Source organism: Anopheles funestus, chromosome 2RL (assembly GCF_943734845.2).
Source record: "Anopheles funestus chromosome 2RL, idAnoFuneDA-416_04, whole genome shotgun sequence".
Lineage (NCBI taxonomy): Eukaryota > Metazoa > Arthropoda > Insecta > Diptera > Culicidae > Anopheles > Anopheles funestus.
In genome coordinates, this window is record NC_064598.1 from 51,618 (window position 1) to 70,197 (window position 18,580).

Sequence of the window (18,580 nt, forward strand, 5' to 3'; positions counted from 1 at the left end):
GCCAACAGGGCTTCATACAGGTGTAGGAGGGTGTAACATGGCGTCACTGGGGAGTGGGCTGGGCCAACAGGGCTTCATACAGGTGTAGGAGGGTGTAACATGGCGTCACTGGGGAGTGGGCTGGGCCAACAGGGCTTCATACAGGTGTAGGAGGGTGTAACATGGCGTCACTGGGGAGTGGGCTGGGCCAACAGGGCTTCATACAGGTGTAGGAGGGTGTAACATGGCGTCACTGGGGAGTGGGCTGGGCCAACAGGGCTTCATACAGGTGTAGGAGGGTGTAACATGGCGTCACTGGGGAGTGGGCTGGGCCAACAGGGCTTCATACAGGTGTAGGAGGGTGTAACATGGCGTCACTGGGGAGTGGGCTGGGCCAACAGGGCTTCATACAGGTGTAGGAGGGTGTAACATGGCGTCACTGGGGAGTGGGCTGGGCCAACAGGGCTTCATACAGGTGTAGGAGGGTGTAACATGGCGTCACTGGGGAGTGGGCTGGGCCAACAGGGCTTCATACAGGTGTAGGAGGGTGTAACATGGCGTCACTGGGGAGTGGGCTGGGCCAACAGGGCTTCATACAGGTGTAGGAGGGTGTAACATGGCGTCACTGGGGAGTGGGCTGGGCCAACAGGGCTTCATACAGGTGTAGGAGGGTGTAACATGGCGTCACTGGGGAGTGGGCTGGGCCAACAGGGCTTCATACAGGTGTAGGAGGGTGTAACATGGCGTCACTGGGGAGTGGGCTGGGCCAACAGGGCTTCATACAGGTGTAGGAGGGTGTAACATGGCGTCACTGGGGAGTGGGCTGGGCCAACAGGGCTTCATACAGGTGTAGGAGGGTGTAACATGGCGTCACTGGGGAGTGGGCTGGGCCAACAGGGCTTCATACAGGTGTAGGAGGGTGTAACATGGCGTCACTGGGGAGTGGGCTGGGCCAACAGGGCTTCATACAGGTGTAGGAGGGTGTAACATGGCGTCACTGGGGAGTGGGCTGGGCCAACAGGGCTTCATACAGGTGTAGGAGGGTGTAACATGGCGTCACTGGGGAGTGGGCTGGGCCAACAGGGCTTCATACAGGTGTAGGAGGGTGTAACATGGCGTCACAGGGGAGTGGGCTGGGCCAACAGGGCTTCATACAGGTGTAGGAGGGTGTAACATGGCGTCACTGGGGAGTGGGCTGGGCCAACAGGGCTTCATACAGGTGTAGGAGGGTGTAACATGGCGTCACTGGGGAGTGGGCTGGGCCAACAGGGCTTCATACAGGTGTAGGAGGGTGTAACATGGCGTCACTGGGGAGTGGGCTGGGCCAACAGGGCTTCATACAGGTGTAGGAGGGTGTAACATGGCGTCACTGGGGAGTGGGCTGGGCCAACAGGGCTTCATACAGGTGTAGGAGGGTGTAACATGGCGTCACTGGGGAGTGGGCTGGGCCAACAGGGCTTCATACAGGTGTAGGAGGGTGTAACATGGCGTCACTGGGGAGTGGGCTGGGCCAACAGGGCTTCATACAGGTGTAGGAGGGTGTAACATGGCGTCACTGGGGAGTGGGCTGGGCCAACAGGGCTTCATACAGGTGTAGGAGGGTGTAACATGGCGTCACTGGGGAGTGGGCTGGGCCAACAGGGCTTCATACAGGTGTAGGAGGGTGTAACATGGCGTCACTGGGGAGTGGGCTGGGCCAACAGGGCTTCATACAGGTGTAGGAGGGTGTAACATGGCGTCACTGGGGAGTGGGCTGGGCCAACAGGGCTTCATACAGGTGTAGGAGGGTGTAACATGGCGTCACTGGGGAGTGGGCTGGGCCAACAGGGCTTCATACAGGTGTAGGAGGGTGTAACATGGCGTCACTGGGGAGTGGGCTGGGCCAACAGGGCTTCATACAGGTGTAGGAGGGTGTAACATGGCGTCACTGGGGAGTGGGCTGGGCCAACAGGGCTTCATACAGGTGTAGGAGGGTGTAACATGGCGTCACTGGGGAGTGGGCTGGGCCAACAGGGCTTCATACAGGTGTAGGAGGGTGTAACATGGCGTCACTGGGGAGTGGGCTGGGCCAACAGGGCTTCATACAGGTGTAGGAGGGTGTAACATGGCGTCACTGGGGAGTGGGCTGGGCCAACAGGGCTTCATACAGGTGTAGGAGGGTGTAACATGGCGTCACTGGGGAGTGGGCTGGGCCAACAGGGCTTCATACAGGTGTAGGAGGGTGTAACATGGCGTCACTGGGGAGTGGGCTGGGCCAACAGGGCTTCATACAGGTGTAGGAGGGTGTAACATGGCGTCACTGGGGAGTGGGCTGGGCCAACAGGGCTTCATACAGGTGTAGGAGGGTGTAACATGGCGTCACTGGGGAGTGGGCTGGGCCAACAGGGCTTCATACAGGTGTAGGAGGGTGTAACATGGCGTCACTGGGGAGTGGGCTGGGCCAACAGGGCTTCATACAGGTGTAGGAGGGTGTAACATGGCGTCACTGGGGAGTGGGCTGGGCCAACAGGGCTTCATACAGGTGTAGGAGGGTGTAACATGGCGTCACTGGGGAGTGGGCTGGGCCAACAGGGCTTCATACAGGTGTAGGAGGGTGTAACATGGCGTCACTGGGGAGTGGGCTGGGCCAACAGGGCTTCATACAGGTGTAGGAGGGTGTAACATGGCGTCACTGGGGAGTGGGCTGGGCCAACAGGGCTTCATACAGGTGTAGGAGGGTGTAACATGGCGTCACTGGGGAGTGGGCTGGGCCAACAGGGCTTCATACAGGTGTAGGAGGGTGTAACATGGCGTCACTGGGGAGTGGGCTGGGCCAACAGGGCTTCATACAGGTGTAGGAGGGTGTAACATGGCGTCACTGGGGAGTGGGCTGGGCCAACAGGGCTTCATACAGGTGTAGGAGGGTGTAACATGGCGTCACTGGGGAGTGGGCTGGGCCAACAGGGCTTCATACAGGTGTAGGAGGGTGTAACATGGCGTCACTGGGGAGTGGGCTGGGCCAACAGGGCTTCATACAGGTGTAGGAGGGTGTAACATGGCGTCACTGGGGAGTGGGCTGGGCCAACAGGGCTTCATACAGGTGTAGGAGGGTGTAACATGGCGTCACTGGGGAGTGGGCTGGGCCAACAGGGCTTCATACAGGTGTAGGAGGGTGTAACATGGCGTCACTGGGGAGTGGGCTGGGCCAACAGGGCTTCATACAGGTGTAGGAGGGTGTAACATGGCGTCACTGGGGAGTGGGCTGGGCCAACAGGGCTTCATACAGGTGTAGGAGGGTGTAACATGGCGTCACTGGGGAGTGGGCTGGGCCAACAGGGCTTCATACAGGTGTAGGAGGGTGTAACATGGCGTCACTGGGGAGTGGGCTGGGCCAACAGGGCTTCATACAGGTGTAGGAGGGTGTAACATGGCGTCACTGGGGAGTGGGCTGGGCCAACAGGGCTTCATACAGGTGTAGGAGGGTGTAACATGGCGTCACTGGGGAGTGGGCTGGGCCAACAGGGCTTCATACAGGTGTAGGAGGGTGTAACATGGCGTCACTGGGGAGTGGGCTGGGCCAACAGGGCTTCATACAGGTGTAGGAGGGTGTAACATGGCGTCACTGGGGAGTGGGCTGGGCCAACAGGGCTTCATACAGGTGTAGGAGGGTGTAACATGGCGTCACTGGGGAGTGGGCTGGGCCAACAGGGCTTCATACAGGTGTAGGAGGGTGTAACATGGCGTCACTGGGGAGTGGGCTGGGCCAACAGGGCTTCATACAGGTGTAGGAGGGTGTAACATGGCGTCACTGGGGAGTGGGCTGGGCCAACAGGGCTTCATACAGGTGTAGGAGGGTGTAACATGGCGTCACTGGGGAGTGGGCTGGGCCAACAGGGCTTCATACAGGTGTAGGAGGGTGTAACATGGCGTCACTGGGGAGTGGGCTGGGCCAACAGGGCTTCATACAGGTGTAGGAGGGTGTAACATGGCGTCACTGGGGAGTGGGCTGGGCCAACAGGGCTTCATACAGGTGTAGGAGGGTGTAACATGGCGTCACTGGGGAGTGGGCTGGGCCAACAGGGCTTCATACAGGTGTAGGAGGGTGTAACATGGCGTCACTGGGGAGTGGGCTGGGCCAACAGGGCTTCATACAGGTGTAGGAGGGTGTAACATGGCGTCACTGGGGAGTGGGCTGGGCCAACAGGGCTTCATACAGGTGTAGGAGGGTGTAACATGGCGTCACTGGGGAGTGGGCTGGGCCAACAGGGCTTCATACAGGTGTAGGAGGGTGTAACATGGCGTCACTGGGGAGTGGGCTGGGCCAACAGGGCTTCATACAGGTGTAGGAGGGTGTAACATGGCGTCACTGGGGAGTGGGCTGGGCCAACAGGGCTTCATACAGGTGTAGGAGGGTGTAACATGGCGTCACTGGGGAGTGGGCTGGGCCAACAGGGCTTCATACAGGTGTAGGAGGGTGTAACATGGCGTCACTGGGGAGTGGGCTGGGCCAACAGGGCTTCATACAGGTGTAGGAGGGTGTAACATGGCGTCACTGGGGAGTGGGCTGGGCCAACAGGGCTTCATACAGGTGTAGGAGGGTGTAACATGGCGTCACTGGGGAGTGGGCTGGGCCAACAGGGCTTCATACAGGTGTAGGAGGGTGTAACATGGCGTCACTGGGGAGTGGGCTGGGCCAACAGGGCTTCATACAGGTGTAGGAGGGTGTAACATGGCGTCACTGGGGAGTGGGCTGGGCCAACAGGGCTTCATACAGGTGTAGGAGGGTGTAACATGGCGTCACTGGGGAGTGGGCTGGGCCAACAGGGCTTCATACAGGTGTAGGAGGGTGTAACATGGCGTCACTGGGGAGTGGGCTGGGCCAACAGGGCTTCATACAGGTGTAGGAGGGTGTAACATGGCGTCACTGGGGAGTGGGCTGGGCCAACAGGGCTTCATACAGGTGTAGGAGGGTGTAACATGGCGTCACTGGGGAGTGGGCTGGGCCAACAGGGCTTCATACAGGTGTAGGAGGGTGTAACATGGCGTCACTGGGGAGTGGGCTGGGCCAACAGGGCTTCATACAGGTGTAGGAGGGTGTAACATGGCGTCACTGGGGAGTGGGCTGGGCCAACAGGGCTTCATACAGGTGTAGGAGGGTGTAACATGGCGTCACTGGGGAGTGGGCTGGGCCAACAGGGCTTCATACAGGTGTAGGAGGGTGTAACATGGCGTCACTGGGGAGTGGGCTGGGCCAACAGGGCTTCATACAGGTGTAGGAGGGTGTAACATGGCGTCACTGGGGAGTGGGCTGGGCCAACAGGGCTTCATACAGGTGTAGGAGGGTGTAACATGGCGTCACTGGGGAGTGGGCTGGGCCAACAGGGCTTCATACAGGTGTAGGAGGGTGTAACATGGCGTCACTGGGGAGTGGGCTGGGCCAACAGGGCTTCATACAGGTGTAGGAGGGTGTAACATGGCGTCACTGGGGAGTGGGCTGGGCCAACAGGGCTTCATACAGGTGTAGGAGGGTGTAACATGGCGTCACTGGGGAGTGGGCTGGGCCAACAGGGCTTCATACAGGTGTAGGAGGGTGTAACATGGCGTCACTGGGGAGTGGGCTGGGCCAACAGGGCTTCATACAGGTGTAGGAGGGTGTAACATGGCGTCACTGGGGAGTGGGCTGGGCCAACAGGGCTTCATACAGGTGTAGGAGGGTGTAACATGGCGTCACTGGGGAGTGGGCTGGGCCAACAGGGCTTCATACAGGTGTAGGAGGGTGTAACATGGCGTCACTGGGGAGTGGGCTGGGCCAACAGGGCTTCATACAGGTGTAGGAGGGTGTAACATGGCGTCACTGGGGAGTGGGCTGGGCCAACAGGGCTTCATACAGGTGTAGGAGGGTGTAACATGGCGTCACTGGGGAGTGGGCTGGGCCAACAGGGCTTCATACAGGTGTAGGAGGGTGTAACATGGCGTCACTGGGGAGTGGGCTGGGCCAACAGGGCTTCATACAGGTGTAGGAGGGTGTAACATGGCGTCACTGGGGAGTGGGCTGGGCCAACAGGGCTTCATACAGGTGTAGGAGGGTGTAACATGGCGTCACTGGGGAGTGGGCTGGGCCAACAGGGCTTCATACAGGTGTAGGAGGGTGTAACATGGCGTCACTGGGGAGTGGGCTGGGCCAACAGGGCTTCATACAGGTGTAGGAGGGTGTAACATGGCGTCACTGGGGAGTGGGCTGGGCCAACAGGGCTTCATACAGGTGTAGGAGGGTGTAACATGGCGTCACTGGGGAGTGGGCTGGGCCAACAGGGCTTCATACAGGTGTAGGAGGGTGTAACATGGCGTCACTGGGGAGGGGGCTGGGCCAACAGGGCTTCATACAGGTGTAGGAGGGTGTAACATGGCGTCACTGGGGAGTGGGCTGGGCCAACAGGGCTTCATACAGGTGTAGGAGGGTGTAACATGGCGTCACTGGGGAGTGGGCTGGGCCAACAGGGCTTCATACAGGTGTAGGAGGGTGTAACATGGCGTCACTGGGGAGTGGGCTGGGCCAACAGGGCTTCATACAGGTGTAGGAGGGTGTAACATGGCGTCACTGGGGAGTGGGCTGGGCCAACAGGGCTTCATACAGGTGTAGGAGGGTGTAACATGGCGTCACTGGGGAGTGGGCTGGGCCAACAGGGCTTCATACAGGTGTAGGAGGGTGTAACATGGCGTCACTGGGGAGTGGGCTGGGCCAACAGGGCTTCATACAGGTGTAGGAGGGTGTAACATGGCGTCACTGGGGAGTGGGCTGGGCCAACAGGGCTTCATACAGGTGTAGGAGGGTGTAACATGGCGTCACTGGGGAGTGGGCTGGGCCAACAGGGCTTCATACAGGTGTAGGAGGGTGTAACATGGCGTCACTGGGGAGTGGGCTGGGCCAACAGGGCTTCATACAGGTGTAGGAGGGTGTAACATGGCGTCACTGGGGAGTGGGCTGGGCCAACAGGGCTTCATACAGGTGTAGGAGGGTGTAACATGGCGTCACTGGGGAGTGGGCTGGGCCAACAGGGCTTCATACAGGTGTAGGAGGGTGTAACATGGCGTCACTGGGGAGTGGGCTGGGCCAACAGGGCTTCATACAGGTGTAGGAGGGTGTAACATGGCGTCACTGGGGAGTGGGCTGGGCCAACAGGGCTTCATACAGGTGTAGGAGGGTGTAACATGGCGTCACTGGGGAGTGGGCTGGGCCAACAGGGCTTCATACAGGTGTAGGAGGGTGTAACATGGCGTCACTGGGGAGTGGGCTGGGCCAACAGGGCTTCATACAGGTGTAGGAGGGTGTAACATGGCGTCACTGGGGAGTGGGCTGGGCCAACAGGGCTTCATACAGGTGTAGGAGGGTGTAACATGGCGTCACTGGGGAGTGGGCTGGGCCAACAGGGCTTCATACAGGTGTAGGAGGGTGTAACATGGCGTCACTGGGGAGTGGGCTGGGCCAACAGGGCTTCATACAGGTGTAGGAGGGTGTAACATGGCGTCACTGGGGAGTGGGCTGGGCCAACAGGGCTTCATACAGGTGTAGGAGGGTGTAACATGGCGTCACTGGGGAGTGGGCTGGGCCAACAGGGCTTCATACAGGTGTAGGAGGGTGTAACATGGCGTCACTGGGGAGTGGGCTGGGCCAACAGGGCTTCATACAGGTGTAGGAGGGTGTAACATGGCGTCACTGGGGAGTGGGCTGGGCCAACAGGGCTTCATACAGGTGTAGGAGGGTGTAACATGGCGTCACTGGGGAGTGGGCTGGGCCAACAGGGCTTCATACAGGTGTAGGAGGGTGTAACATGGCGTCACTGGGGAGTGGGCTGGGCCAACAGGGCTTCCTACAGGTGTAGGCGGGTGTAACATGGCGTCACTGGGGAGTGGGCGGGGCCAACAGGGCTTCATACAGGTGTAGGAGGGTGTAACATGGCGTCACTGGGGAGTGGGCTGGGCCAACAGGGCTTCATACAGGTGTAGGAGGGTGTAACATGGCGTCACTGGGGAGTGGGCTGGGCCAACAGGGCTTCATACAGGTGTAGGAGGGTGTAACATGGCGTCACTGGGGAGTGGGCTGGGCCAACAGGGCTTCATACAGGTGTAGGAGGGTGTAACATGGCGTCACTGGGGAGTGGGCTGGGCCAACAGGGCTTCATACAGGTGTAGGAGGGTGTAACATGGCGTCACTGGGGAGTGGGCTGGGCCAACAGGGCTTCATACAGGTGTAGGAGGGTGTAACATGGCGTCACTGGGGAGTGGGCTGGGCCAACAGGGCTTCATACAGGTGTAGGAGGGTGTAACATGGCGTCACTGGGGAGTGGGCTGGGCCAACAGGGCTTCATACAGGTGTAGGAGGGTGTAACATGGCGTCACTGGGGAGTGGGCTGGGCCAACAGGGCTTCATACAGGTGTAGGAGGGTGTAACATGGCGTCACTGGGGAGTGGGGGCTGGGCCAACAGGGCTTCATACAGGTGTAGGAGGGTGTAACATGGCGTCACTGGGGAGTGGGCTGGGCCAACAGGGCTTCATACAGGTGTAGGAGGGTGTAACATGGCGTCACTGGGGAGTGGGCTGGGCCAACAGGGCTTCATACAGGTGTAGGAGGGTGTAACATGGCGTCACTGGGGAGTGGGCTGGGCCAACAGGGCTTCATACAGGTGTAGGAGGGTGTAACATGGCGTCACTGGGGAGTGGGCTGGGCCAACAGGGCTTCATACAGGTGTAGGAGGGTGTAACATGGCGTCACTGGGGAGTGGGCTGGGCCAACAGGGCTTCATACAGGTGTAGGAGGGTGTAACATGGCGTCACTGGGGAGTGGGCTGGGCCAACAGGGCTTCATACAGGTGTAGGAGGGTGTAACATGGCGTCACTGGGGAGTGGGCTGGGCCAACAGGGCTTCATACAGGTGTAGGAGGGTGTAACTTGGCGTCACTGGGGAGTGGGCTGGGCCAACAGGGCTTCATACAGGTGTAGGAGGGTGTAACATGGCGTCACTGGGGAGTGGGCTGGGCCAACAGGGCTTCATACAGGTGTAGGAGGGTGTAACATGGCGTCACTGGGGAGTGGGCTGGGCCAACAGGGCTTCATACAGGTGTAGGAGGGTGTAACATGGCGTCACTGGGGAGTGGGCTGGGCCAACAGGGCTTCATACAGGTGTAGGAGGGTGTAACATGGCGTCACTGGGGAGTGGGCTGGGCCAACAGGGCTTCATACAGGTGTAGGAGGGTGTAACATGGCGTCACTGGGGAGTGGGCTGGGCCAACAGGGCTTCATACAGGTGTAGGAGGGTGTAACATGGCGTCACTGGGGAGTGGGCTGGGCCAACAGGGCTTCATACAGGTGTAGGAGGGTGTAACATGGCGTCACTGGGGAGTGGGCTGGGCCAACAGGGCTTCATACAGGTGTAGGAGGGTGTAACATGGCGTCACTGGGGAGTGGGCTGGGCCAACAGGGCTTCATACAGGTGTAGGAGGGTGTAACATGGCGTCACTGGGGAGTGGGCTGGGCCAACAGGGCTTCATACAGGTGTAGGAGGGTGTAACATGGCGTCACTGGGGAGTGGGCTGGGCCAACAGGGCTTCATACAGGTGTAGGAGGGTGTAACATGGCGTCACTGGGGAGTGGGCTGGGCCAACAGGGCTTCATACAGGTGTAGGAGGGTGTAACATGGCGTCACTGGGGAGTGGGCTGGGCCAACAGGGCTTCATACAGGTGTAGGAGGGTGTAACATGGCGTCACTGGGGAGTGGGCTGGGCCAACAGGGCTTCATACAGGTGTAGGAGGGTGTAACATGGCGTCACTGGGGAGTGGGCTGGGCCAACAGGGCTTCATACAGGTGTAGGAGGGTGTAACATGGCGTCACTGGGGAGTGGGCTGGGCCAACAGGGCTTCATACAGGTGTAGGAGGGTGTAACATGGCGTCACTGGGGAGTGGGCTGGGCCAACAGGGCTTCATACAGGTGTAGGAGGGTGTAACATGGCGTCACTGGGGAGTGGGCTGGGCCAACAGGGCTTCATACAGGTGTAGGAGGGTGTAACATGGCGTCACTGGGGAGTGGGCTGGGCCAACAGGGCTTCATACAGGTGTAGGAGGGTGTAACATGGCGTCACTGGGGAGTGGGCTGGGCCAACAGGGCTTCATACAGGTGTAGGAGGGTGTAACATGGCGTCACTGGGGAGTGGGCTGGGCCAACAGGGCTTCATACAGGTGTAGGAGGGTGTAACATGGCGTCACTGGGGAGTGGGCTGGGCCAACAGGGCTTCATACAGGTGTAGGAGGGTGTAACATGGCGTCACTGGGGAGTGGGCTGGGCCAACAGGGCTTCATACAGGTGTAGGAGGGTGTAACATGGCGTCACTGGGGAGTGGGCTGGGCCAACAGGGCTTCATACAGGTGTAGGAGGGTGTAACATGGCGTCACTGGGGAGTGGGCTGGGCCAACAGGGCTTCATACAGGTGTAGGAGGGTGTAACATGGCGTCACTGGGGAGTGGGCTGGGCCAACAGGGCTTCATACAGGTGTAGGAGGGTGTAACATGGCGTCACTGGGGAGTGGGCTGGGCCAACAGGGCTTCATACAGGTGTAGGAGGGTGTAACATGGCGTCACTGGGGAGTGGGCTGGGCCAACAGGGCTTCATACAGGTGTAGGAGGGTGTAACATGGCGTCACTGGGGAGTGGGCTGGGCCAACAGGGCTTCATACAGGTGTAGGAGGGTGTAACATGGCGTCACTGGGGAGTGGGCTGGGCCAACAGGGCTTCATACAGGTGTAGGAGGGTGTAACATGGCGTCACTGGGGAGTGGGCTGGGCCAACAGGGCTTCATACAGGTGTAGGAGGGTGTAACATGGCGTCACTGGGGAGTGGGCTGGGCCAACAGGGCTTCATACAGGTGTAGGAGGGTGTAACATGGCGTCACTGGGGAGTGGGCTGGGCCAACAGGGCTTCATACAGGTGTAGGAGGGTGTAACATGGCGTCACTGGGGAGTGGGCTGGGCCAACAGGGCTTCATACAGGTGTAGGAGGGTGTAACATGGCGTCACTGGGGAGTGGGCTGGGCCAACAGGGCTTCATACAGGTGTAGGAGGGTGTAACATGGCGTCACTGGGGAGTGGGCTGGGCCAACAGGGCTTCATACAGGTGTAGGAGGGTGTAACATGGCGTCACTGGGGAGTGGGCTGGGCCAACAGGGCTTCATACAGGTGTAGGAGGGTGTAACATGGCGTCACTGGGGAGTGGGCTGGGCCAACAGGGCTTCATACAGGTGTAGGAGGGTGTAACATGGCGTCACTGGGGAGTGGGCTGGGCCAACAGGGCTTCATACAGGTGTAGGAGGGTGTAACATGGCGTCACTGGGGAGTGGGCTGGGCCAACAGGGCTTCATACAGGTGTAGGAGGGTGTAACATGGCGTCACTGGGGAGTGGGCTGGGCCAACAGGGCTTCATACAGGTGTAGGAGGGTGTAACATGGCGTCACTGGGGAGTGGGCTGGGCCAACAGGGCTTCATACAGGTGTAGGAGGGTGTAACATGGCGTCACTGGGGAGTGGGCTGGGCCAACAGGGCTTCATACAGGTGTAGGAGGGTGTAACATGGCGTCACTGGGGAGTGGGCTGGGCCAACAGGGCTTCATACAGGTGTAGGAGGGTGTAACATGGCGTCACTGGGGAGTGGGCTGGGCCAACAGGGCTTCATACAGGTGTAGGAGGGTGTAACATGGCGTCACTGGGGAGTGGGCTGGGCCAACAGGGCTTCATACAGGTGTAGGAGGGTGTAACATGGCGTCACTGGGGAGTGGGCTGGGCCAACAGGGCTTCATACAGGTGTAGGAGGGTGTAACATGGCGTCACTGGGGAGTGGGCTGGGCCAACAGGGCTTCATACAGGTGTAGGAGGGTGTAACATGGCGTCACTGGGGAGTGGGCTGGGCCAACAGGGCTTCATACAGGTGTAGGAGGGTGTAACATGGCGTCACTGGGGAGTGGGCTGGGCCAACAGGGCTTCATACAGGTGTAGGAGGGTGTAACATGGCGTCACTGGGGAGTGGGCTGGGCCAACAGGGCTTCATACAGGTGTAGGAGGGTGTAACATGGCGTCACTGGGGAGTGGGCTGGGCCAACAGGGCTTCATACAGGTGTAGGAGGGTGTAACATGGCGTCACTGGGGAGTGGGCTGGGCCAACAGGGCTTCATACAGGTGTAGGAGGGTGTAACATGGCGTCACTGGGGAGTGGGCTGGGCCAACAGGGCTTCATACAGGTGTAGGAGGGTGTAACATGGCGTCACTGGGGAGTGGGCTGGGCCAACAGGGCTTCATACAGGTGTAGGAGGGTGTAACATGGCGTCACTGGGGAGTGGGCTGGGCCAACAGGGCTTCATACAGGTGTAGGAGGGTGTAACATGGCGTCACTGGGGAGTGGGCTGGGCCAACAGGGCTTCATACAGGTGTAGGAGGGTGTAACATGGCGTCACTGGGGAGTGGGCTGGGCCAACAGGGCTTCATACAGGTGTAGGAGGGTGTAACATGGCGTCACTGGGGAGTGGGCTGGGCCAACAGGGCTTCATACAGGTGTAGGAGGGTGTAACATGGCGTCACTGGGGAGTGGGCTGGGCCAACAGGGCTTCATACAGGTGTAGGAGGGTGTAACATGGCGTCACTGGGGAGTGGGCTGGGCCAACAGGGCTTCATACAGGTGTAGGAGGGTGTAACATGGCGTCACTGGGGAGTGGGCTGGGCCAACAGGGCTTCATACAGGTGTAGGAGGGTGTAACATGGCGTCACTGGGGAGTGGGCTGGGCCAACAGGGCTTCATACAGGTGTAGGAGGGTGTAACATGGCGTCACTGGGGAGTGGGCTGGGCCAACAGGGCTTCATACAGGTGTAGGAGGGTGTAACATGGCGTCACTGGGGAGTGGGCTGGGCCAACAGGGCTTCATACAGGTGTAGGAGGGTGTAACATGGCGTCACTGGGGAGTGGGCTGGGCCAACAGGGCTTCATACAGGTGTAGGAGGGTGTAACATGGCGTCACTGGGGAGTGGGCTGGGCCAACAGGGCTTCATACAGGTGTAGGAGGGTGTAACATGGCGTCACTGGGGAGTGGGCTGGGCCAACAGGGCTTCATACAGGTGTAGGAGGGTGTAACATGGCGTCACTGGGGAGTGGGCTGGGCCAACAGGGCTTCATACAGGTGTAGGAGGGTGTAACATGGCGTCACTGGGGAGTGGGCTGGGCCAACAGGGCTTCATACAGGTGTAGGAGGGTGTAACATGGCGTCACTGGGGAGTGGGCTGGGCCAACAGGGCTTCATACAGGTGTAGGAGGGTGTAACATGGCGTCACTGGGGAGTGGGCTGGGCCAACAGGGCTTCATACAGGTGTAGGAGGGTGTAACATGGCGTCACTGGGGAGTGGGCTGGGCCAACAGGGCTTCATACAGGTGTAGGAGGGTGTAACATGGCGTCACTGGGGAGTGGGCTGGGCCAACAGGGCTTCATACAGGTGTAGGAGGGTGTAACATGGCGTCACTGGGGAGTGGGCTGGGCCAACAGGGCTTCATACAGGTGTAGGAGGGTGTAACATGGCGTCACTGGGGAGTGGGCTGGGCCAACAGGGCTTCATACAGGTGTAGGAGGGTGTAACATGGCGTCACTGGGGAGTGGGCTGGGCCAACAGGGCTTCATACAGGTGTAGGAGGGTGTAACATGGCGTCACTGGGGAGTGGGCTGGGCCAACAGGGCTTCATACAGGTGTAGGAGGGTGTAACATGGCGTCACTGGGGAGTGGGCTGGGCCAACAGGGCTTCATACAGGTGTAGGAGGGTGTAACATGGCGTCACTGGGGAGTGGGCTGGGCCAACAGGGCTTCATACAGGTGTAGGAGGGTGTAACATGGCGTCACTGGGGAGTGGGCTGGGCCAACAGGGCTTCATACAGGTGTAGGAGGGTGTAACATGGCGTCACTGGGGAGTGGGCTGGGCCAACAGGGCTTCATACAGGTGTAGGAGGGTGTAACATGGCGTCACTGGGGAGTGGGCTGGGCCAACAGGGCTTCATACAGGTGTAGGAGGGTGTAACATGGCGTCACTGGGGAGTGGGCTGGGCCAACAGGGCTTCATACAGGTGTAGGAGGGTGTAACATGGCGTCACTGGGGAGTGGGCTGGGCCAACAGGGCTTCATACAGGTGTAGGAGGGTGTAACATGGCGTCACTGGGGAGTGGGCTGGGCCAACAGGGCTTCATACAGGTGTAGGAGGGTGTAACATGGCGTCACTGGGGAGTGGGCTGGGCCAACAGGGCTTCATACAGGTGTAGGAGGGTGTAACATGGCGTCACTGGGGAGTGGGCTGGGCCAACAGGGCTTCATACAGGTGTAGGAGGGTGTAACATGGCGTCACTGGGGAGTGGGCTGGGCCAACAGGGCTTCATACAGGTGTAGGAGGGTGTAACATGGCGTCACTGGGGAGTGGGCTGGGCCAACAGGGCTTCATACAGGTGTAGGAGGGTGTAACATGGCGTCACTGGGGAGTGGGCTGGGCCAACAGGGCTTCATACAGGTGTAGGAGGGTGTAACATGGCGTCACTGGGGAGTGGGCTGGGCCAACAGGGCTTCATACAGGTGTAGGAGGGTGTAACATGGCGTCACTGGGGAGTGGGCTGGGCCAACAGGGCTTCATACAGGTGTAGGAGGGTGTAACATGGCGTCACTGGGGAGTGGGCTGGGCCAACAGGGCTTCATACAGGTGTAGGAGGGTGTAACATGGCGTCACTGGGGAGTGGGCTGGGCCAACAGGGCTTCATACAGGTGTAGGAGGGTGTAACATGGCGTCACTGGGGAGTGGGCTGGGCCAACAGGGCTTCATACAGGTGTAGGAGGGTGTAACATGGCGTCACTGGGGAGTGGGCTGGGCCAACAGGGCTTCATACAGGTGTAGGAGGGTGTAACATGGCGTCACTGGGGAGTGGGCTGGGCCAACAGGGCTTCATACAGGTGTAGGAGGGTGTAACATGGCGTCACAGGGGAGTGGGCGGGGCTACTGGGGTTCATACAGGTGTAGAAGGGTGTAACATGGCGTCACAGGGGAGTGGGCGGGGCTATGGGGCTTCATACAGGTGTAGAAGGGTGTAACATGGCGTCACTGGGGAGTGGGCGGGGCTACAGGGCTTCATACAGGTGTAGGAGGGTGTAACATGGCGTCACTGGGGAGTGGGCTGGGCCAACAGGGCTTCATACAGGTGTAGGAGGGTGTAACATGGCGTCACTGGGGAGTGGGCTGGGCCAACAGGGCTTCATACAGGTGTAGGAGGGTGTAACATGGCGTCACTGGGGAGTGGGCTGGGCCAACAGGGCTTCATACAGGTGTAGGAGGGTGTAACATGGCGTCACTGGGGAGTGGGCTGGGCCAACAGGGCTTCATACAGGTGTAGGAGGGTGTAACATGGCGTCACAGGGGAGTGGGCGGGGCTACTGGGGTTCATACAGGTGTAGAAGGGTGTAACATGGCGTCACAGGGGAGTGGGCGGGGCTATGGGGCTTCATACAGGTGTAGAAGGGTGTAACATGGCGTCACTGGGGAGTGGGCGGGGCTACAGGGGTTCATACAGGTGTAGAAGGGTGTAACATGGCGTCACAGGGGAGTGGGCGGGGCTACTGGGCTTCATACAGGTGTAGAAGGGTGTAACATGGCGTCACTGGGGAGTGGGCGGGGCTACTGGGGTTCATACAGGTGTAGAAGGGTGTAACATGGCGTCACTGGGGAGTGGGCGGGGCTACTGGGGTTCATACAGGTGTAGAAGGGTGTAACATGGCGTCACTGGGGAGTGGGCGGGGCTACAGGGCTTCATACAGGTGTAGGAGGGTGTAACATGGCGTCACTGGGGAGTGGGCGGGGCTACAGGGGTTCATACAGGTGTAGAAGGGTGTAACATGGCGTCACAGGGGAGTGGGCGGGGCTACAGGGGTTCATACAGGTGTAGAAGGGTGTAACATGGCGTCACAGGGGAGTGGGCGGGGCTACTGGGCTTCATACAGGTGTAGAAGGGTGTAACATGGCGTCACTGGGGAGTGGGCGGGGCTACAGGGCTTCATACAGGTGTAGGAGGGTGTAACATGGCGTCACTGGGGAGTGGGCTGGGCCAACAGGGCTTCATACAGGTGTAGGAGGGTGTAACATGGCGTCACTGGGGAGTGGGCTGGGCCAACAGGGCTTCATACAGGTGTAGGAGGGTGTAACATGGCGTCACTGGGGAGTGGGCTGGGCCAACAGGGCTTCATACAGGTGTAGGAGGGTGTAACATGGCGTCACTGGGGAGTGGGCTGGGCCAACAGGGCTTCATACAGGTGTAGGAGGGTGTAACATGGCGTCACTGGGGAGTGGGCTGGGCCAACAGGGCTTCATACAGGTGTAGGAGGGTGTAACATGGCGTCACTGGGGAGTGGGCTGGGCCAACAGGGCTTCATACAGGTGTAGGAGGGTGTAACATGGCGTCACAGGGGAGTGGGCGGGGCTACTGGGGTTCATACAGGTGTAGAAGGGTGTAACATGGCGTCACAGGGGAGTGGGCGGGGCTACTGGGGTTCATACAGGTGTAGAAGGGTGTAACATGGCGTCACTGGGGAGTGGGCGGGGCTACAGGGGTTCATACAGGTGTAGAAGGGTGTAACATGGCGTCACTGGGGAGTGGGCGGGGCTACTGGGGTTCATACAGGTGTAGAAGGGTGTAACATGGCGTCACAGGGGAGTGGGCGGGGCTACTGGGCTTCATACAGGTGTAGAAGGGTGTAACATGGCGTCACTGGGGAGTGGGCTGGGCCAACAGGGCTTCATACAGGTGTAGAAGGGTGTAACATGGCGTCACAGGGGAGTGGGCGGGGCTATGGGGGTTCATACAGGTGTAGGAGGGTGTAACATGGCGTCACAGGGGAGTGGGCGGGGCTATGGGGCTTCATACAGGTGTAGAAGGGTGTAACATGGCGTCACAGGGGAGTGGGCGGGGCTACTGGGGTTCATACAGGTGTAGAAGGGTGTAACATGGCGTCACAGGGGAGTGGGCGGGGCTACTGGGGTTCATACAGGTGTAGAAGGGTGTAACATGGCGTCACTGGGGAGTGGGCGGGGCTACAGGGGTTCATACAGGTGTAGAAGGGTGTAACATGGCGTCACTGGGGAGTGGGCGGGGCTACTGGGGTTCATACAGGTGTAGAAGGGTGTAACATGGCGTCACTGGGGAGTGGGCGGGGCTACTGGGGTTCATACAGGTGTAGAAGGGTGTAACATGGCGTCACTGGGGAGTGGGCGGGGCTATGGGGCTTCATACAGGTGTAGAAGGGTGTAACATGGCGTCACTGGGGAGTGGGCGGGGCTACAGGGGTTCATACAGGTGTAGAAGGGTGTAACATGGCGTCACTGGGGAGTGGGCGGGGCTACAGGGGTTCATACAGGTGTAGAAGGGTGTAACATGGCGTCACTGGGGAGTGGGCGGGGCTACAGGGCTTCATACAGGTGTAGGAGGGTGTAACATGGCGTCACTGGGGAGTGGGCGAGGCTACTGGGCTTCATACAGGTGTAGAAGGGTGTAACATGGCGTCACTGGGGAGTAAGACAGCTGTCAAAAAGAGCATAAGGCACAACCATTAGCCACATTTTTTGAATAGTGTCAAAAAAGTGGTCAAAAAGTTTGACAGTTCATAATTTATTTAATTAAAATAAAAATATGTCAAAATTTGTTGAATTTTTTTATAACTTATGGTACTTTATTGAAAAATTGAATTTTTTAAACATACAATAATTTTAAATATTTTAAGCCCTCAAAATGTGACACAACCATTAGCCACATTAATTTTAAATTGACAGTTTAAAAATCGGTTGTCAAATTTGACAGTTCATAATTTATTTCAAATTGACAGTTTAAAAGGCGGTTGTCAAATTTGACAGTTCATAATTTATTTCAAATTGACAGTTAAAAAATCGGTTGTCAAATTTGACAGTTCATAATTTATTTTAAATTGACAGTTTAAAAATCGGTTGTCAAATTTGACAGTTCATAATTTATTTTAAATTGACAGTTTAAAAATCGGTTGTCAAATTTGACAGTTCATAATTTATTTTAAATTGACAGTTTAAAAAGCGGTTGTCAAATTTGACAGTTCATAATTTATTTCAAATTGACAGTTTAAAAAGCGGTTGTCAAATTTGACAGTTCATAATTTATTTCAAATTGACAGTTAAAAAAGCGGTTGTCAAATTTGACAGCTCATAGTTTATTTTAAATTGACAGTTAAATAAGCGGTTGTCAAATTTGACAGTTCATAATTTATTTCAAAGTGACAGTTTAAAAATCGGTTGTCAAATTTGACAGTTCAAAATCGGTTGTCAAATTTGACAGTTCAAAAAGTGGTTGTCAAATTTGACAGTTCATAATTTATTTCAAATTGACAGTTAAAAAGCGGTTGTCAAATTTGACAAAATTTTTCGCATAGTGTCAAAAAAGCTGTCAAAAAGTTTGACAGTTCATAATTTATTTAATTAAAATAAAAATATGACAAAATTTGTTGAATTTTTTTATAACTTATGGTACTTTATTGAAAAATTGAATTTTTTAAACAT

At 57.7% G+C, this 18,580-nt stretch overlaps 1 long non-coding RNA gene across 5 annotated transcripts; it reads left to right on the plus strand.

Annotated features, from left to right (window-relative positions):
• Positions 1-14,874: 14,874 nt before the first annotated feature.
• Positions 14,875-17,563, plus strand: LOC125765358 (uncharacterized). Of its 5 annotated transcripts, XR_007418546.1 has the most exons (5): positions 14,875-15,147; positions 15,457-15,517; positions 15,579-16,005; positions 16,622-17,232; positions 17,294-17,563. It is a non-coding gene; the product is annotated as an uncharacterized LOC125765358 (long non-coding RNA). The 5 variants fall into 5 exon arrangements; XR_007418550.1 differs by lacking the exons at positions 15,457-15,517; positions 15,579-16,005 and having other exon boundaries at positions 16,500-17,232; XR_007418547.1 differs by lacking the exon at positions 14,875-15,147 and having other exon boundaries at positions 15,306-15,883.
• Positions 17,564-18,580: the final 1,017 nt, after the last annotated feature.